The sequence below is a fragment of the Pinus tabuliformis genome, chromosome 1_2 (genome assembly GCF_031772625.1).
Source record: "Pinus tabuliformis cultivar Carrire ecotype Pingquan chromosome 1_2, CPIR1, whole genome shotgun sequence".
Lineage (NCBI taxonomy): Eukaryota > Viridiplantae > Streptophyta > Pinopsida > Pinales > Pinaceae > Pinus > Pinus tabuliformis.
In genome coordinates, this window is record NC_142298.1 from 1,257,823,680 (window position 1) to 1,257,846,157 (window position 22,478).

Here is a 22,478-nt window from a genome sequence, read left to right on the forward strand (position 1 = left end):
CCACTTGATTACCAATCAATGATGTGAACTGTTAACAACTGTGAGAGAAACCACCAGTAATGTCAATGGCTCTCAAAGTACCCAGTACAATCCATGAAATGTGAATAAATGAGTTGAAGTCGAACATGTCATACAATCATTCGATCTAAGGTCAATGATGCAACCTATCATCAAAGGCGAGAAAACTACCATTAGGGCATGCAGTTTTCAAGGTACTGACGATTTCTAGATCAACTTCCTAGATAACGAGCTAATGTCGATAGAAAGTGATCTGTCGTAAGTAAGCCCACAACATGAAATCATAGATCAAGTTTTGAAGAAATATATTGGCAAGGACTGACTTAGGGATGGTCAAAGTGGATGACAGATATTTCGTAGATGAATGGTTTGTTTGAACTGTTCTCTTGAACACATAACGACACACAGATGGCTTGGTGATAATTGACCCAAAGCTAATACCCAGAAACTGGGTGAAGACCTTCAATGTGGTTTGATTAACTGTAAGGCCAAGGATTTTCCCAACCCAAGTGAACAAAAAGTGTCGTGTTCAAGAGTGGTTGACGACTTTTTTACAAAACAAAGTGTAACAAACATGATCATTTTTCTCTCTTTTCCCCCACCATTTCTGGCTATTACATCTTTATTTTTGACAAGTTTGAGGAGGTTAACATTTGCTTGTTTACAAGCTCATCCTTCGGATGAGTCCAACTTAATTTAAAATTCAAATCCTAAGAAGGAGTGGTTCATTCCTGTTTAAAATTGAACAGGTCCATTACTATTAAATTTTAACGATTCCAGTATAGGAAAAAAGCCGGTGTTTTTCAATTTTAGGGAGTCAGAAGAAAAACTTAAGAAAACTCCATGGGGGTACTTTTTCGTGAAATAATCCCTCAAGTCTGAAAGACAATAAAATAATACAGGGGGATGACATTTCCAATACTTTAACAAGCTAAAAAGGCAAGTGCTCGACAATCTTTTCATATTTAACAAGTCTGAAAAGGGTTTAAAGAGGACTCTGTTGACTGTAATTAGTCAACGTGTACCTTTTTCGTAAATAGTCCATTTCAGTTCGTAAAAGGGGTAAACTTATACTGAAGGGAAGATTATTCATTTATTTTAACAAGTTTGAAACATCAAGTGCTTGGCAATCTTTTCAATTTTCGAGAGTCTGAAAAGAGCTTAAAGAGGACTCTAATGTTTCGCTTTTTCGTAAATTTTTGAAAGAGTTTGAAAAAGTGATAAAAGTATGCTCTTTGTTGAAAAATGATCAATTTTCCTCAAAAATCTAATATTCTACACAAAAACTCAAAACATTACACGTACCTGTTTAAGATAAATAAAAATGATTTAAAAAGTTACCCTTTTAAGTGAAAAATAAATAAATTAAAAATTCATTTATTCGAAAAAACTTACAAAAAAGGGATTTTCTAACTTCATTTTTACCATTTGAGTTCAGAGTAAGAAGCAAGAGCTTTTGGGTAAGAAAGTTCCTGTGAAGATTCTAGAAAATCCGTCCATTAAAATAGAAAACCATCAGCTCCAGGGAATCCACGTCCTCCTTAACTTGCATTTCATTCATTTACATTTTGATTTTAGACTTTATATTTGATTTTTAAGGGAAAAATAGGTTTAGAAAATCGCTCGCAGGGTTCTGCAGGTGCAACACGTGGCCCCTGCGGACCCTGAATTTTTCCTATAAAGCAAAAAGTCGTGGGTCCGCACGAATTTCTCATAGCCCATGCGGACCTACGCACTGTTTGTAAGTAGTGGGTGCGAACCCCATGAAATGAATTTTAAAAACTTAAATTTCTCCATTTTTGCCCAAAATTTTCCGAACAAGGTTGTTCTAATATGTCTTTTTATGCATTGCAGGACATTCAAAATGCTTATTTGGCGAGAATGCAAACATGAGGATGTAGATCTTGCCGCAATAAATCATATGCCCACATTGCAGGCATTTCTAGCATGCAGACTGTTTAAGTTATGGGCCATACCAGGCATGAGGGCCCAAGTAGACCTCTTGAAATGGCTGGTAGATAGATGGAACACACAGGACCAGTGCTTCATGATTGGTGGCCACCGGCTTGAAATCAAGCTAGAGGACATATACTTTTTGACTCGTTTGTCCAAGAAAGGTGAACAATTATCTCTTTTCGGGTCTAGGCCAGGTGGCCAGTCTGTCGCTAGTCTCCGATTGGAGTTTTGCAATGATAAAACAAAGGAAAAATGGATTGATATTAAAACTATCAACCATATTGAGCTTAAGGTTATTGCACTCACTGTTACCAAGCTATGCAGGAGTGTAGCATTGCATGTGGCTATTAGATCCCAGCTGCAGATGGTTGTACATTGTTTTCGAGGCACGATATTCAACTGGTGCGAGGTTGTGTTGGCAAATGTGAAAGGCCAACTAACCAGAGCAAAGAACAGACAACTGAAGAACTTTGGATATGAATTTATCGTAGTCAGCTTTGCTCTAGAGAGGATCACAATGTTAGCCCCGCAAAATATTCTTGTTGATGCTAGTCTTCCTCGAGATCCTAAGATAGCTTGCTGGGTTGCTTTGCTGGCCCGTCATCTTGGGGAGGGTATAGAGGTTGTTCGATTTCCGCCTGATTATTTTCATTGGTTGAACAACCAAATTTTTGTGATTCAGGATTTTCCATATGCTGGGATGGATTATCGCAATGACCTAGACATGATTCTTCCACCAGGAGAACAATGGGATGATTTAAGTAAAATCATTTTCAACACTTTCTAAGTTTTAATTTTTTTTATTTTTTTTAAAATCATCCAAAACTGATAATCAAATGTTTTAAATGTGGATGTGGGTCCACGATGACCAGCCGCTCTCCAGCCTTACGAGAGAGACAACCAACTGCAGCAGCACCATCCCCACAGGACCAATCAACAGAGATCCTGACCGACTTGGAGCATCATCTAGAGCGTTTGACACTAGATATTACAGAGACTAATATGGATGATATTCCATTTAGGTTACAGAGATATGTGATTGGGGTCCCAGGACCTTTTAGGAGGTTCCTATGTGGGGTGGCCTAAGTAGTGGTATCTTATCGTGATCATCACTAGGGATAGGATGATCGATTTGTAGACTCACGACATTTTTGTATTTTTGTATTATCATTTTTTCCGATCATCAGGTGTTTTTCAACCTATGATCGAAGACAATGTATATTTTGAAACACGCTTCTATGCTATGATATATCACTATTACCGACTATCTCGTGTAACATGTTATCGAATGTTATTAAATTTAATGTTTTGATTATTGCAAATGTCTATTTATCATACTAGAAGCAACTGCATCTGCTAATGTATTTAAATGTCTTGGAATATGCTGATATTCAATGTAATCAAATTCACATTCCAAGAGACGAACTCTAAAAAAAAAACCCTTAATAACATTGGATTTCTAATGGCATAAACCCTATTAAGCTATAACACAACGAGTTTAGAATCCAACCTAACAATTAAACTCTGAATCCCAAATGAGATGGATTCAGATAATAACTCAATCACTGCAATATACTATGCAATGTTATTCGTTGTTTGACCGAGGCTTACCCCATGCATAGACACTAACTCATCAGAGGGTGAATAGATAACCCAAGCTGTGGAAGAAATGTTCCATGTACTACAACAAGCACCATCAGCAAAACCAATCTATGTTTGAATAGATGTCCACATCTGCAATATCAAGAGTAAAATCAAGATAAGAAGGAATAATGATAAGAGAACTCTCTAAACTAGGCACACTTTTCAAATCTAAAACACACCAGCTGTAAAGAAACTAATTTAACAAAAAATCTCCACCCAAAATTTAAGCATAATATCTCTTCAGATAAAGTCCATTTCTGGGTTTACCCAAAGAGACACCGTCAAAATCTATCAATTCATAAGCCCCTTTTGCCAGCTTTCGCTTCACAATGTAAGGACCATGCCACATAGGTACAAATTTTCCAGCCCCTAGCTTATCCTTTGCTTGATCATATAGTAAAACTAGGTCTCCTTTTTAAAATTTACAAGGTGTAACATTTTTATCACACTAAGCTTTTATTCATTTCGCATGAGTCTTGTTTGCTATTGCACAGTGCGTCGATTCTCATCTAGCTGAGCTAAGTACAAAAAACGTTTCTCTTCTTGAGAAGTAGCTGGGAGTAATTCTATGGCTAATTGTAATGACGTAATTTTGCATTCAATAGGTAACACTGCTTCCAAACTGTAGACTAGTTAAAAAGGAGTGAAACTAGTCGATTTTTTTACTGAGGTCCGATATGCCCAAAGTGCTGAAAATAGCGTGGTATGCCAATTTGACTTATGAATACCAATGATTCGTTTGATCATAGTGACTAAAACTTTATTGATATATTCAATCAGACCATTAGCCTACGGGTAATATGGAGTAGAACTATCGTGGTGCAGGCCAATTTGATCCGTCAGTTCAGTCATCATGATGTTTCGAAAGTGACTTCCATGTTCAGTAATAATAGCTTTAGGAACACCGAATCTAGCAATTATATGATTAAATACGAAAGTTGCAGCAATTTTACCATTTGCCGAAAATGTAGGCATCGCCTCGACCCACTTAGTAAAATAATCTACCGCTAGGATAATATACGCATGCCCCCTGGCCGAGTGAGGGTTACATGTAATAAAGTCAATACCCCACTTTGCAAAAGGACTGACAACAATTAGAGGGTGGATCATGTCACGGAATGCTTGAAATAGGGCTTTATAAGTTTGGACTTCATCGTCTATACAGGAAGCACCTATATGAATGTTTTCAATAATTCCTGGCTTAACTGAAATGTCAATAGGAATTGTTCGAGAGATATTTCCCAAATTTAACTCAGAATCAGAATATTGCAATGGATTTTGTGGTTCTTTTACATGGTCAGTAGTAAAAATAGAAGAAAAATCATTTTCAAAATGATCAAGCTCAGGTAAAAACGAAGATCGGTGATGACGATCTTCCCATGGTAAATCATCAACAGACAAAAGTTCATGAATCTGCTCATCAGTATGAACAAGATCAGAAAGTGTTGATGTAGTTGAGGTTGATATCAAAAGTGATTCCCCATGGACCACATTCATTGGATCAGTTTCGGTTGAATAGGAATTAGAAAACAACTGTACAGTCTAATATGAAATTTCAAAGGGACTCGAAGGCATCACGCCACCAAATGATTCCACCTTAGAATTGGAAGGTACAATCCAAGGATCATGAAAAGTAACAGTATTCGATGAAATCATATGACTAGTTGCAATAGAAGCAATATGTTAGGAGAAGGGAAAGAAAAAGTTCCTAGTAAACCAGAATCTTTAATCAAAACTACGCCAACATCCTTGTAAGGGATAGTCGTTTTACCGATGTGCTAAATACTATCTATAGAGGTTGGGTCGGATGAGAAATAAGTCAGCTGGTCTATCGTAACGATCTTTCCGTTATGAGGAAACTTGATAAGCTGAAAAACCGATGAAAAAATATCAGTCATAGCATAAGACCAACTGCGACCGAGGAGAAGGTTGTAATCTAGAGGGGCATCAACCACTTCCACATCTAGATTTACGGTTTTGCCTTCAACCCCTATAGGTAAATCCTGCAAAATGCTAAAAGGATGGAACCCTCGGCCATCAAAAGGCTTTAGAATTGTCGGAGACTGATTGAGTGTGGGAGAACCAAGCGATTTCCAACAGTGGATCGACATAATACACGTAGAAGCCCCTTCATCAATCACAGTCCAAAAGCAAGGTCTGTTTTTTACTAAAACTGGAATCTGGAAAGCCATTTGATGAGGGAGGCGAGGTGTATTATTCTCTAAATCAAAGATTATTAGGTTCGAATCTTGAATATCAACAGCTCCTATAGCAGACAATAGTAATTTACGCTGTGTTGGGCACAATTGCAGCACTTCCAAAGTCAACATTGCTGAAGGGGAAATAGCTAAGTCTTCAACAATGTTGTAATTCTGAGCAGCTCTCGCATGTGGATTGAAAGCTGACTTACGAAGTATACCTTTACTAGGTGGTTTGATTACTAATTCAGGGTTGGGTTTCTTGATATGTAACAGATCAAAACCAGGAGGAGGTGTAGTTGATGTGTTTGAATTAGAAGATTTTGCTTCTTTACCACCAACAGGATTTTGACTACCATAATCTTGCGATCGCGTCGCAATCCTAACATGAGACATCATCATAATGGGTTCTTCTGAGGCATTCAAGGAAGAACCAATCATCTTACTATCTTGAGTAGGAAAAGGATCCTTCAAGACAGTAGGCATTTGAGAACCTTTAATGATTTTCTAAACCTCTGCTCGATGTGGGCAGTCTTTGGTAAAATGATCCTCGTCGCAAATGAAACAAGGATAGCGAGGTTTCCATTTTTTGTTAGTAGATTCATTTTTATCTGTTTTATATTTTGAATTTTGTTTTTTTTCTTCTTCCCCTTCTTTTTACTACCAGATTTTGATTTGGCCGTAGATGATTCTATGACATGGATGTCGGCAGACATTTCAGCGGAAGAATCTCCTGTCAAGGAATCAGGTAAAATTATAATATGAGAAGAATTATTTGAAGATTTATTCTTGCTTTTAGTACTAACTAAACCAATCATACCATCAGCGGCATGAGGCCTTGAAGGAGTTGCAGTTATTTAATCGTGTTTTGGAAGATCAAGGATTTTTTCATGTAAAGTACCTGACTACGTATAGACGAGGTCAAGGTACTGAGCCTGAGCAATGAATTTCTCTTCAGTAACAAATCCTCCCTTAGCTACATCTTCGGTAATTTTGGGTAATAATGATTTAACGAACCATTTCGCTAAAATTTGATCCGGAATGAAAACTTTCACTAAATGCCTTCTACATCATCATTCATGAATATGATCAGAAATATATGTGGAAGTGGATTGTTTCAGTGAAGTTAACAGTTCCGTGTCATTTTCATATCTGACAGGAAACTGAAAATGAGTTAAGAAAGCAGTGGCTAACTGACTAAAATTATAAAAAGAGCCTCGTGGGAACTCAATGTACTATTTAGCGGCAAGACCAATAAGAGTTAGTTGAAAAGACACAATCAAATTGAATCATCAATGACTGAATTAGATGCACACTAGAGGTGATAATTCATAACATGATTTGATGGATCCTCTCCTAACTTACCCTCAAATTTTGGGACATAACTAGGGAACTTATTAGGCATTGGTGGCCAATACAAAAGATAATAAATCAGATCATTCGTAAGGCGTGACAAATCAGGTAAATCCAAAGTTCCAATAAATGGTAACTGACAGTTAGGGTCATGAAAACTTTGAGTACTGAGACCAGTTCTAGGAGGAGGATATCTAGGATAACTGAGAATCGGATTTGCATTAGGAATGTTATAACGTCCTGGAAAACCAGGATTAACCCGACCAAACTAGGGTTGTTGAAGCTATTGATAAGTATAGCCAGGATACGGTTGATACTGATCAACTAGGTTTTGTATAGTAGGACTGAATTGATACTGTCCTTGGTATGGTTGATATGTAAATTGTGGTTGACTTGTGGTAATTGTAGAAATCGTACTAGCTTGTCCTGTAGGCATCTGGACCAAAGTCTGAACTGTAGGTCCTGACTGGGGCACAGAGACTTGAGGAATTTGCACTGATGCAATGGTAGTAGAAACTGGAGCTGCAAATACTCAAGAAACAGGTGTTTTAGGTTGAACAAAAGTTGCAGTAGTTGCAGGAGTTTGAGGCGGAGTACGAGGTGAGCTAGGCCCAGGCTGCTGAACTGTACCAGATGCAGGGATTTGAACGGTAGGCTGGATAGGTTGCTGGGTTGGACCAAAGACCAAAGGTTGTCTAGGTTGATTAAGTAACTACACATCAGGTTGCATAGTCTGTTGAGTTTGACACGGATCCCACACCATGTTCATTCCGGAGTATGGACCCAAAAAGGTTGTGCATATGGAGGACCATAAATTGGTTGAACTTAGGGTTGATAAATAAGCGGTACATTTCTAGCTCCTTGAAAATATAGTTCACCAGAAGGCAGTTGGAAACCTTGAGTTGGGTATTGACCTTGAGGTTGATAACCCTGAGGCATGTACTGAAACTAGGGTTGACATTGAGGTATCTACTGAAACTGGGGGTTGACCTTGGGGTATGTAATGAGTTTGAGGTTGACCTTGGGGTATGTACTGTCCTGAAGGTTGAAAAACTTGAGGAAGACCTTCAGGCGCTAACTGACTACCTTGGGGTTGCCCCCCAGGCGGTAACTGACTACCTTGAGGTTACCCCCCAAGCGGTAATTGACTACCTTGAGGTTAAGGATTTGGAATACTACCATACATCATAAGGATTTGTTCTGCGTTCAACGTTTGAGTTCCATTACTTCTAGATGATAACACTTGTTCAATCGGTTGAGGATTTGCTCCTGAAAAAGTACTAGAGAGTGATTGGTACCCCAAAGGAACGGAAGGACCGCCAGATAAAAATGTTCCCAGTGATTGGGAAAACATAGATGACTGTCTTAACATGATCGATGAAGGATAATAACCTCTTGGTGTAGGATGAAAAGGAATTCGAGGTGGTGAAAATCTAAGACCCGGGTTTTCTAAGAAATTTGTCAATGATAAATACCAAGCGTCACTCCTAAAAGGACTGTAGAATATTGATTCACTCTCCCTAAGATTCAAAACTTGTTGGTTTTCAGGAAGAGTTACTTCTTCATTTGGACTAACAAGTTCTTCAATAGAAATGAGGCTAGAAGGAAGATTTTGAGTAATAATATTTCTTACCCTAGGTGAACCAAGACCACTAGAAGTTGGAGAAGGAAATCCTGAAGTTGGAGTAACAGCAGGTTCAGTGTCAGGCTCAGAAATTTCAGGTTCTTCATCTAATTCACTGGAAGGAGAAATACTACCAGAAACTGTGGAAAATGAAATTAGCTCTTGAATATAATCTGTTGTTTGTATTTGATAATCAAGATGAACAATTAAAGATGGCTCTCTGGATTTTGGTGATCCAAGTCTACTGTCACTAGGTGATACAAGAGCTCATAGCCCTTCAAGCTGGCTTGGTGTATACTTAGGAGGTTTCCCCTTAAGTCTACAAGATTGTCTCAGTAATTCGGCCACGATTAAATATTAATTAATCACACACAAACAAAGAAAATTTCAATAAAAACACCTAAAATCTCTAAAGAAACAAACAGTTGAATCACACGCCTAAAAATCTAAGAGTTCAAACCACACACAAACAGTAACTTCCCATACTAAAAACACTATTTGGTGATGAAATCCAACTTAGTAGAATTTTAATACAGAAAGGGCGGTTGGAATAGTTACCCCAACAACCTGCTTAATGAAACAAATTGGCACAAGTTTCTTCACAAAACCATCTCGAGTGAAGAGAACCCCCCAAAGAGTCTAAGTGAGTCTAGTCGACGTCTAATCCAGGTACAGTGAGATCCTCCCTTCACCGTCACCTTAGGAAATAATCTTAAGTTTATGGACATTAAAGTTACCAACAACAACAAATACAACTGGGGGAACAGTCCACGATCCGATTTACATGCAAGGGCAAAGTAGAAAATCTCAATCTCCTTGAAGGCTCCTCAACATGGTCAATCCGAGGTTTACCAACAAGTGACCTCAGGCTCCTTGACAATGGTTAATCCGAGGTTTACCATTTATAATACGCACAAATCTTCTATCTTTCCCAATGAAACAGAATTGCTTGTCTTAAAGGTTCGGACATGATCTCATGATTGAATCCTTTAAGAGAAGCTTCCTAGAATGTATCAATTACAATTGGATTTATTTCCTACCACAAGATGTATCTACTTGTTTGTTTTAACTATCTTGGAGAGTTAATTACTCCCTACTCCAAGATACTAGCATAAGCTATATTGGTGATAAGAGCCCTAGAAATAAAAAAGATTACTAGATCAATTTTAATTAAGCGTTGCTTTTATGGGTTGTTATTTAAGTCAATAGGTATGGAAATGAAACTTTGATAGTGTGAAGACTTGACTCCAAAAACACTAAAAAAAATGCACCTAAAATGATAAGTAATTCACTTTTCTTTCAATGAAATTATAGCTAGAAGAAAGAGTTCGAGAATGCAATTCTTTAAGAAACAATTCTTTATTTCAAAATGGAAATGGAAAGAAAATATTTTTGTTTTTTTTAATAAGAACTCAAAATGAGACTAATAATTAATGCTCACAATAAATCCCTTTCCCTTTTCAAAACTTGAAACTACAAAAACAATTTGCTTCAAAAGAGATCTACAAGTTCTAGAAAAACACTCAAAACTACAAAAACTAATTTTGAGATCTAAAAACTTTTAAAAATCTAATTAAATAAAATCTTCAATTCTTTTTGAGGACATTTTTCTTAGTTGTTCAATAAACTAATGATTCATTTGTTCAGAATAACAAACGAATCAAAAAACATCCAGATATGTTTTCTTTTGTAAAAATGAAATTCAAAACTTATAAGAAAGTTTGTTCAAAGATTTGCAACGAGAAAACTAAATCTATTTCTCACAAAGGATATATTTCACAACCAAGTCAGACTCATCAAAAAGACGAAAAGACACCAGGGTGATCTAAGGTTTCTCAAGCTTCTGATCTTTGAGTCACTATAGAGACAAAGTGAAAATATAGATCTGGGTAGACACTAAAAATCCTAAATGAAACCTAAACTCAACTGGAAGAAGATATTTTAGGTTTTTCAAAAAACATTACAGGGTCTGTAGGCTCCAGAAGAAATAGGTGCGGTTCCACTTTGTTTACTAAAGGAAAAGTGCGAAGATGCCCGCACTATCTGTAAAGAGAAACTGCAGTGCCCTGAAAACTTTGAAAAAAAAACAATAATCCAGATTCTAAAACCTACCCAAGCTAGTATACATCAATAAAAAACTAGAAACGAAAACAATTTTCGCAAGTCAAAATAAAGGAAAACCAAAAACCAAATTCATTCCCCAGTGGAGTCGCCAATTTGTTGGCCGGATAAATCGATCTAGCAGACAAGGCCAATCTCCCTAGTATTAGAAGATAGTCTAGCAACAAACGGACAAACAAACCTATCTTTCTCTAGACATATGCGATTTATAAGCAAATAATACAAAGGTGTTAAGATCCTTCCTTAGATCCAATGCTTGTTCGTAGTAGTCATCCTTCAATCATTTGAAAGAGTTACCTTTAGAGACCTACAATCACAAACAAGAAAACATTAAATAGCACCTGCATAGCAAATATTATAAATCACGCCTATTATGGTGATCAAGGAATCCATAAAATAAACCATGAACCAACAGCTTATTGAGGAAACCAAACTTATTTGTATTAACTTTGAAGTAGAAGAACCTTACAACCTTTTCAGCCTTGATGTTGAACAAGCCCTTCCTGGGGTTTGAAACAAGAATTTCTTTTACTTTGACAAGCCTTTCACTCTTCCAAATGAGATCTAAGAGGTATGTAATCTCTCCTCATAAAAACTCAACTAAAGAAGACTAAGTTCCAACAGCATTTCACCTCAAAAATATTCATCTTCCAACCTCCTTAGTAACCAGCCCAATGCTTCATTTTATAGTGCAGAGGGAGGAGGTTACAGGTCCACCTATGAAGGGATAGAATCCTCCTTCAAAGGGATAAGCTGCTCACATCAAGGGATTAGCTCCTTAAGGTATGGGGTACATGAACCTTAAAAGAGCGAACTTGCCACCTCAAGATTCCTTCCAACAGCTTCTAGAAATGACTAAAAGTGAGTTTTTCAGAATGTACTCGCATCTTTTTAACTTTTACAGGGTTCCACACCCTTAACACAGAGACAAAGCGATCAGATGCACAGGATACATGACCATTAGGTGCGGGATGTTAGGGTCCCACCCTAACCCCCTTATTTATGTAATGGGATCACGTCATAGTCAAGAGTCAATAAAGCCCATATTAATAATTGTAAGTGGTTAATCCGCAATTAATGACGGAACCATAGTTAGTTGCAAATGGGTCGTAGTATTAGATAGTTGGTATTAATAAAACCCACGGTATTGGCCCGTGGTATTGCATGTATGAGTCATATATAAAGGATAGAGACTCCCTGCGAGGAGCATCGTGTCTTATTTTGTAATCGAGCTCTGCTCTATTGGAGGTTGCCCATTCGAAGAGGCAAGTGAACATTACTCTCTGAATAATAAAATCATTGCTGTTCTATGTTCTGGGTATCTTTTCTTCACATATTTTGTATTTGGGTATCATTTTGCAGGTTAAGAGCATAACAAGTGGTATCAAAGAACTTTCCAGCGCCGGTGGGATCTCCATTTCTTAGCAATTTTTTTTTTTTTTTTGCTAGAGACATGTTCTGGCATCTTTAAACCACGGGATCTGTTGTTGAGCGCATAAACCTGCGGATTTGGGGAGGCATGCACACAGGAAATACAAGAGGTGGTCAGGTCTGTTGGACTCCCTTGTAACCCCTGTGGGTAACCCTTCGAGTAGTAGCGCATTAGGCAGAACCACGCACAGACTGTCTTCCATGTACCCTCTGGGTATATCGGAAGCCCCCTAGGCTCCCTTGAAACCTCGCCATAGATAAATCGGCGGTCGTCTTGTGGCTACAGTACACCCAGAACAACACTCGGAGAGATTACTCGCCCGTATGATAGGGTAGTCGAGTTGTACGGCTAAGGGTATGGTCGATCCTTCTTAGTTAGAGCCCTGAAACATTGGACCGAGTACTATTGCTAGACCCTTATGTACATTGCGATCTGTAGCACCTGACACTCCTTAAGACCATAGTTCCCTTTTCTATTGGGGGATCACACATCATCTCTTCCAGATTCGCTTGTGCAAAGGGGTGCAGTAGCAGCAGACATCAGTCCCGTAGTCTCGAGTTCACAGATTAGCCATTCCGATCTATTAGATCCATCAGATCTACAGAAGCAGTCTGTTCTGCCACCCAGAGCTATCAGATCCGCCATTCCGATCTCTCAGATCCACCAGATCGGAGTCGTTGTGAAGGATTCCTATACCAAGGTATAATTTTCGCAGGACTTTTGGCCGCATTGACATTTTGAGGATTTGGCCACTGCAGTATTCATAAGGAAGGAGTAAAACTACATTAGGAGTTTTCAGAAAAAATAATAATAATAATAATAATAATAATAATAAAATAAATAAATAAATCTGAGATCTTTCGGGGTGCTTATTGGTGATCTAGCCCATCAGAATCAGGACGACGAGCTGAGCACGATGGTACCATTCACTTCTTAGTGAAATTTTTTTAGGCGGTCCCAATTTTCAAAAAATCAGGTTGGTGTATGGTAGAAACTAGAGCTTAAGCGATGGCTAATGAAAGGATGGATAAACTTGAAGAATCAGTGCAATCCCTCCACATTCAGCTTAGCAGACTATGTAGCATGGTCGAGAAAATAATTCCGAAGGGCAAGGAGCAAGCCCACGAGGAGGTGTATAATGGCAATGAACACAATGAGGGTGAGTCTAGCCACTCTCCTCACGTCTGGCACACCCACCAACAACCCAGTCAGCAACCTCCCAAGTTGGATATGCATAAATTTGACGGTTCTCACCCGTTGGCATGGATAGCACAAATGGAGCAGTATTTCAAACTGAATCACATCTTCGATGATGAGACTCAGCTTATGTTGGGGAGCATGTACTTGGACAATGAAAGGTGGCAATGGTGGGAATGGCATCAACGTTGCACTGGACCTTTTAGGACTTGGACCAAATTCACCAGAGCTCTTCAAGACCGCTTTGACCAGGAATCATGTTTTTTGGGTCGTCTTACTAAGCTCCGACAGACTGGTACAGTGGATGAATATATTACAACTTTTGAAGCCTTAGCATTCCGCACTTGGGGTCTCTTAGATGTGTTCTACACGAAATGTTTTATCAGTGGTCTTAAAGAAGCTATCAAAGCCCAAGTCCTACTGCACCACCCTCCCACATGGACGGAGGCTTGCCAGGTAGCTCGTAACGTGGAACGTGCATTAGCACCCAATACAGTTGCCCAAATTTCTCCGCTAAAGGTCGCCCCCCATAGGCTCACAACACGACTCAAGCACTTAAGGTCCAAAAGGTGTCACCTGCGGAAATGGCCGAAAGAAGAAAGCAAGGACTATGTTACTACTGTGGTGAAAAATACTCCCTAGGTCATAAATGCAAGGAGCCCAAATTTTTTCAAATAGATGCCACTGACTACAGCTCAACAGAGGAAGATCCACCACTTGAGGACCATGAGGCGCTAGAAGAAGACAACCAACAGGACAATGTCCCTGACGAACCAGTTATTTCGCTGCATGCGTTGGCAGGGATTTCTTCCCCTCAAACTCTAAAAATCAGAGGTTTTATTAAACATCGCCCAGTAGTAGTTTTGATTGATAGTGGAAGTACACATAATTTCATCCATCAAAAAGTCGCAGAAGCAGTGCATTGTTTTGTACGCGCAGTTTCTAACTTCCAAGTTCAAATTGCAGATGGAGGCACAATGAAATGTGAAGGCCGCTGTGAAAATGTCAAACTTCAAATGGGGGATTATCAGTTGAAAACCCACATGTTTGCCATACACATGGGGGGTTGCGACATTGTCCTCGGTGTTGAATGGCTCCGCACTCTTGGGCCAATCACAATGGATTTCCAGGAGTTATATATGAGTTTTAAGTAGAACAACTACACACATACCCTCCGTGGACTCCAGGCGGGAACCCCCTCTATCATCAGCTCGCATAGGATGGAAAAATTGTTAAAAAAGGGCAATCATGGATTTGTAGCTCAATTTAATGCCATCCAGGCAGTCGAAACCAAGCCTCTGCCAATTCATCCTGAGATGCAATAGATTTTAAATAACCATCTGCCGGTCTTTGACAAGGCTCATGAGCTTCCACCCTCGCGAGGGGAACATGATCATAGCATCACCTTGGTTCTAGGGGCCCAACCCCCAAATGTTCGCCCATACAGATATCCGTTCACCCAAAAGAATGAAATAGAAAAAATCATCAAGGAACTTTTGGAAGCAGGTGTCATTCGTCCCAACATTAGTCCTTATTCATCCCCAATGGTCATGGTGCTCAAGAAATATGGAGAGTGGCGGATGTGTCCCGACTTCAGGGCCCTCAATAAGTTGACAATCAAAGATAAATTTCCCATCCTGTTGGTTGATGATTTGCTAGATGAACTCAATGGGGCTCAATTCTTCACTAAGCTGGATCTTCGCTCAGGCTACCACCAAATTCGCATGAAGGAAGTCGACATTCCCAAGACTGCTTTCAGAACTCATGAAGGCCATTATGAATTCTTGGTCATGCCATTTGGTCTTTGTAATGCCCCCTCTACTTTTCAGAGCCTTATGAACAACATTCTCAAACCATATCTCAGGAAATTTGGCCTTGTCTTCTTCGATGACATCCTCATCTATAGTTGCACTTGGGCCGCACATCTTCAGCATGTAGATCTACTCTTGCAACTGCTCCGCAAGCATAAATTATTTGTCAAGATGTCCAAGTGTTTGTTTGGCATGGCAAAAGTAGAGTATTTGGGCCACATTGTGGGGCATGAAGGTGTCAAGGTGGACCCCAAAAAGATCCAGGCAATGCAGGAATGGCCTCAACCTAAGACCTTGAAGAGCTTGAGAGGATTTTTGGGTCTCACAGGCTATTATCGTAAATTTGTCCGCAACTATGGTCACATAGCGAAGCCCCTCACCCAACTCCTAAAGAAAAATTCATTCTCCTGGAATGAGGAAGCACAACAGGCCTTTACAACTCTAAAAAATTCCATGTGTTGCACTCCAGTCTTAGCACTACCTGACTTCACCAAATCTTTTGTCATTGAATGTGATGCTTCGGGTACAGGTATTAGGGCGGTCTTAATGCAGGTTGGGTGACCATTGGCCTTCACAAGCCAAAAACTCAGTGGGAGGAATCTGGGCCAATCTACCTACGAGAAGGAAATGATGGCCATCTTACATGCAGTCGAGACCTGGCGACCTTACTTCTTGGGGCGACGTTTCCAAATCTGCAGATCATCACAGTCTTAAATATTTTTTGGAGCAACGCCTATCCTCCCCACAAAAAAATAAATGGCTTGCCAAAATGTTGGGATATGATTATGAGATCATTTACAAAAAAGGGAAAGACAATAGTGTAGCAGATGCATTATCTCGCCAATTTGAGGAGGAAAGTACTCTGCTAGCAATTTCCCTCCCCATTCTAGAATGGATGGAAGAGGCTCACAGGGAATGGTTTTCACACCCTGAGCTCTCCCAACTCATTTCTCAATTGCAGGTAGATCCAAATTCCACCAAGGGCTACTCGTGGCAGGATGATATTCTTTGCTACAAGGACAGAGTCGTAATATCACCAACATCCACCCTCAAAAGTCGCATTTTGGTAGAATTTCACTCATCTCCCATTGCAAGACATTCGGGCTTTCAGAAGACGTATGCTCACACCAGAAGATCATTTTTTTGGACAGGCATGAAAAATGACATCCTTACTTTCATAGAAGAATGTGATGTCTGTCAATGCCACAAAGGGGAAACCGTCAACACACTAGGCACATTACAACCATTGCCCATTCGGCATCAATTTGGACGGAGGTTTCTATGGATTTCATTACAGGTCTTCCAAAGTCAGGGAACAAGTCAGTCATCTTGAGGGTTGTGGAACGACTGTCGAAGTATGCTCATTTCTGCGCCCTACCCCACCCGTTTACACCAACTTTGGTTGCTCAATATTTCATGGATCAGATCTTCAAATTGCATGGAATGCCCACTTCTATTGTATCCGACTACGACTCGATCTTCACCAGTAATTTTTGGCAGGAACTCTTTAGAATACAAGGCACTCAACTAAAACTCAGTACTTCCTATCATCCGCAAACAGATGGTAAAATCGAAGCCGTCAAAAAATGTCTAGAAACCTACCTTAGGTGTTTCACTTCAGAAAAGCAACACCTTTGGGTACAGTGGTTACCTCTGGCTGAATGCTGGTATAAAACCAACTATCATGCCACCACCAAAATGACTCCCTATGAAGCAGTATATGGTCAAATCCCGCCTTCACCTACTTCGTATCTCAAGGGATGCTCAAAAGTGCAAGCAGTGGATCAACTCCTACAACACTGCGCAACCATGCTCGCCCATCTTCGAGAGAATCTTCATCAAGCTCAGAACCGCATGAAGCAACAGGTAGACCAGAATCGCTCAGAGCGCCAATTTCAAGAAGGGGATCAGGTCTTTTTACGGCTACAACCATATAAGCAAACATCACTCAAAGACAAGGGGTGTCAGAAACTCTCTCCCAAATTCTACAGACCATATCAATTACTTCAGCGCATTGGAGAAGTGGCCTACAAGTTGGCCTTGCCACCTACTGCAAAAATCCATCTAGTTTTCCATGTCTCATGCCTCAAGAAAGTGATTGGGAACAATTGCAGAATTCAGACAAGTTTACTTGAATTGGACGAAGAAGGGTCCATCTAGCTTCAACCCGAACATGTCCTAGACACACGAGACAAGCAACTGCACAGCTGCATGATTAAGGAAGTCCTCGTCAAATGGAAAGACACCTCTCCGGAAGATGCAACTTGGGAACCAGCCACTATTCTTCAGCAGTTTCCACAGCTTCAGCCTTGAGGACAAGGCTAGTCTTAAGGGGGAGGTCATGTTAGGGTCCCACCCTAACCCCCTTATTTATGTAATGGGATCACGTCATAATCAAGAGTCAATAAAGCCCATATTAATAATTGTAAGTGGTTAATCTGCAATTAATGATGGAACCACAGTTAGTTGCAAATGGGCCGTAGTATTAGATAGATGGTATTAATAAAACCCATGGTATTGGCCCATGGTATTGCATGTATGAGTCATATATAAAGGATAGAGACTCCCTGCAAGGAGCACCGTGTCTTATTTTGTAATCGAGCTCTGCTCTATTGGAGGTTTCCCCCTCGAAGAGGCAAGTGAACATTACTCTCTGAATAATAAAATCATTGCTATTTTGTGTTCTGGGTATCTTTTCTTCGCATATTCTGTATTTGGGTATCATTTTGCAGGTTAAGAGCATAACACGGGACCACAAGTAATACAATGAGAAAGTGCGGAACCAGAGTTTTAAATACTTTTGAGGGTTTTTCTCTTACTTTCAGAGCTTGATATGAGGAAATGATGCTTTAGACTTGCAGAGGGAGAAAGTATGAGTAGTAATGAACTCACAAAGATAACATAATTTCAAGGTGACAATTTTTAGTGCAACACTCTTGGAAGGATGATAGTCTTCGCTATAGGGATAGAGTAGTGATATCACCAACATCCACCCTCAAAATGCGCATTCTGGCAGAGTTGCACTCATCTCCCACTGCAGTCCATGTAAGCTTTCAGAAGACTTATTCTTGCACTTGTCATTCCTTCTTTTGGACAGGCATGAAAAATGACATTCTTACTTTTGTTGTTGAATGTGATGTGTGTCAATGCCACAAAGGAGAAACAATCAACTCCCTAGGCACTTTGCAACCATTTCCCATCCCTGCCTCAATCTGGATAGATGTTTCTATGGATTTCATTATTGCTCTTCTGAAGTCAGTCAACAAGTCAAGTCATCATGGTGGTTGTGGATAGAATTTCTAAGTATGCTCATTTTTGCACCATACCCCACCCATTTACCCCCACTTCGGTGGCTCAATCTTTCATGGACCATATCTTCAAAGTGCATGGCATGCCCACTTCCATTGTGTATGATCGTGACCCGATCTTCACCAGTAACTTTTGGCAGGAACGTTTCAAGCTACAAGGCACCCAACTCCAACTAAGTACTTCCTATCATCCCCAAACTGATGGTCAAACTGAAGTAGTCAACAAATGTCTAGAGACCTACCTCAGGTGCTTCACTTCAGAAAAGCAACATTGATGGGTACAATGGTTACCTCTAGCTAAATGGTGGTATAATAATAACTATCATGCTGCCACCAAGATGACTCCATATGAAGCAGTTTATGTTCAACTCCCCCTTCACCTACTTCTTATATCCCTGGATGATCTAAGGTGCAAGTCGTGGATCAACTCCTATAGAACCATGCAACCATGCTAACCTTTCTCAAAGATAATCTCCATCAAGCTTAGAATTACATGAAGAAAAAGGCAGACAAACATCATTTAGAGTGAACATTTCAAGAAGTGGATCAAGTATTCTTGAGCCTGCAACCATACAAGCAAACATCACTCAAAGACAAGGGCCATCAGAAATTATCTCCAAAATTCCACAGACCTTATCAAATACTTTAGCACATTAGAGAAGTAGCCTACAAGCTAGCCTTGCCAACCACTGCAAAAATCCATTCCATCTTCCATGTATCATGCCTCAAGAAAGTGGTGGGGAACAATTGCAGAATTCAAACTAGTCTACCTGAATTGGATGACAAAGGTTCAATCTGGCTCCAACCTAAACAGGTGCTCAACATGCAAGAACGACATTTGCGTAGCCGCACGATTAAGGAAGTCCTCGTCAAGTGGAAAGACACCTCTCCAGAAGATGTGTCTGTTACAGGGAAAAGTGTTGACTCAGAACTGGTTATCCCACTAAGGTGTGATAGCTGCCTTAGAAACAAACAAAGTAAAGCTACTTTCGTTTTTCCTTTATGAAGTATAGATAGAGAAGAACAAAGAAGACCAACCTCTGTCTTGCGCTAATCTCCTGGTTCGATTCCTCTCTTCCTTGATAGTCTTTCGCTACTTGTTCCCTTACATGCCCAGTTTCACAGAGCACCTGTAAGATCACAGTAGCATAGCACTATACAAGAACATGGATCTATAATCATAAACAATCTAGGATTGGATGTAAATTGACCATACAAATGCAGCAAATATAAATGACGCAAGAGTATGGAGGAAAACTTGAATAGCTTTTATTGATAAACAAGAAAGAGCCAAGGGGAGTTACAACCAATTGTTCTGACCCAGCATCATCCTCTCAGCAAGGAAGCTCCTCTTCACCTCATACAAAGCTTAGATCACCCAACAATCTGATGTTTGTCTCAAGAAACCAACAACAATTCCTTACAATATGCAAAATTCCAGCCTCTGGATCTCTGGGATGAGGGATCCATATATAGATATTTGTAAGGGAGATGAGTTAGCTTGTGATTTGATTAGTGTCTTCCCTCTGATAGTTCTTACTTCCACTTGGAGATTGATGATCTCTTATTCATCCTTGGTCGAATTCAGAGAGGCAAGTGTCATAGGAGAAGTTTCTGGAAGCTTCCATTGCCTCTCCACCTCGCGGAATGACACTGCCATTTGTCATTTCTCGCCCATCGCACCCCATAGAAGGGCTTTTTGAAATGAAACACACCCACATAGTGTGTTTAGGTGAGATGCAACGCACTTTTCCTATGGAGCAGCTGAAATGATCCTGTTTTGACTAATTCTGAGTAGTTTTTCAGGGAGAACTTCTGGGAGAAGCTGTAATCAGTTGACCTTGCTTCTTTAGGGGTTACAAGAACACTTTTAGGGACTTAGGAGCCCTTGGTTTATGTACATTTTATGCTTGGGGTTGCAGTGCCCAAAAATGTCTATAACAGTTGCCCCCTAAAGCATGAGGTCATTAATCTTTTGATGTCGGGTGAAATGCTTTATTATGAGGATCCGAAGTTCTTTCAAGCTGGGAGGAGACCTGTAATAATATACAATACAATACATTATATTCATAATATTTTCATGATCTAACTGAGGCGGGCATTCCCATGCTCAGCTTTATAAATTCATTTTCATGTACATAGGACAGAAAATTGTGTGAGCGTAGACTGATGATCCTGGTAGAGCCATCATCCCTTTGATTGGATGAGTATCTGTGCAGCAACAATGTACATTTAGTGTCTTTATTTCCCCGAATATATATCGCAGCCCGGATGGATGAAACTAGATCCGGGGTCTTCAATCTCATTCGATCTTCACTCGAAGTACAAGTCGATCCATGTGAGAGATGTTTTGGAGTGGAACATGGAAAGACATTGCCTGATTACCAGCCAATGATGTAAGATGTTAACAAGCGCAAGAGGAATCATCGATAATGATAATGACCCTCAAGGTACTGCAGTACAATTCACGTGGTGTGAATAAAGGACTTGGTGTCGAACACCACACAAAATCTTTCGGTCGAAGGCCATTGATGTAAAACTGTCGTCGGAAGTGAGAAACTTGCCATCGAGGCATGCAAGCTTCAAAGTACTGAATGGGGTGTTCCTAGATCGAATTCTTAGATAATGAGCTGATGTCGACAAGAAGCGATCCATCATAGGAGGGCCTTAATGAATCCCACATCAATGACACGGAATGGAGCAAATGATTTTAATGGAGGTGAAAACGATCTGGTGATATAAGGTTCAGGGTGGCGGTCATGAAAGAATGGAGTGTAAATGTATTGTAGCGGGTGAGACATGGGTGAATTCTCTGAATGACTTCTCTTGAACATATCGACGACACTGACATGATGGATTGGCAGCATTAACCCCAGATGTTGATGGTATGATGGGACCATGGTGATGTGACCGGTGAATGAAACAACCCAACCCGACTTGGATGCGGAGTGAAAGTGTCATGTTCAAGAGAGACTTGCTACCAACAAAGTTTCTTCAAGTTTTCTTCCCAATTTTTTCCCAGTCATTCCTGACTAGTACCTATTTATTTTTATCAAGCTTGAGGAGGATAACATATGCTTGTTCTATAATTTTCCCTTTGAGCAAACCCATCGTGATGTTTTAACGAGCCTAGCGATAGTGAAACTCGTTCTCGTCTATAGAAAAGTTTGTCGCTATTAAAATTTTAACGAGTTTAACGACAAAGATAACTCAGTCCTTTTCAATTTTAGAGAGTCTGAAAAGGAACGTAAAGGAAACTCCAAAATTCCTTTTTCGTCATCTAATCCCTTAAGTCCGAAAAAGTATAAAACAATACAGAAGGGATGAATTTTTAATCCTTTTAACGAGCCGAACAAGACAAGCGCTCGATCTTTTTGTGTAATAATCCCTCAGGTCCAAAAGGATTAAAATTTAGAGGAGGGATAGCACTTCCGGTCCCTTTAACGAGCTGGAGAGGCCAATGGCTCAACAATCTTTTCATATTTTACGAGTCAATTGAAAAGAGCTTAAAGGAGTCTCGTCTTTCGAGGAACGAGTGATAAAATGGGTAGCACTCGATTCCAGGTAAGGTTTGGAATTTTCCGGTCACCGCAGTGTTACAAGGATGGCTAACATGATCACTCTTCGCAGCTGTTCCTCAAAATGGGTAAACAATCAAATGGAGGTGAATGATTGGCCAATATAGAAGTGGAGGTGACGGTGCGAACACGACCAAGGCTTTTAAATGCTGAAGTATTACATTCACGATGGTTATTTACTGGAAAATGGTTCATTTTTTAATGAGCTTAAAATCTGGAGGAACATGTGCTCATTGCT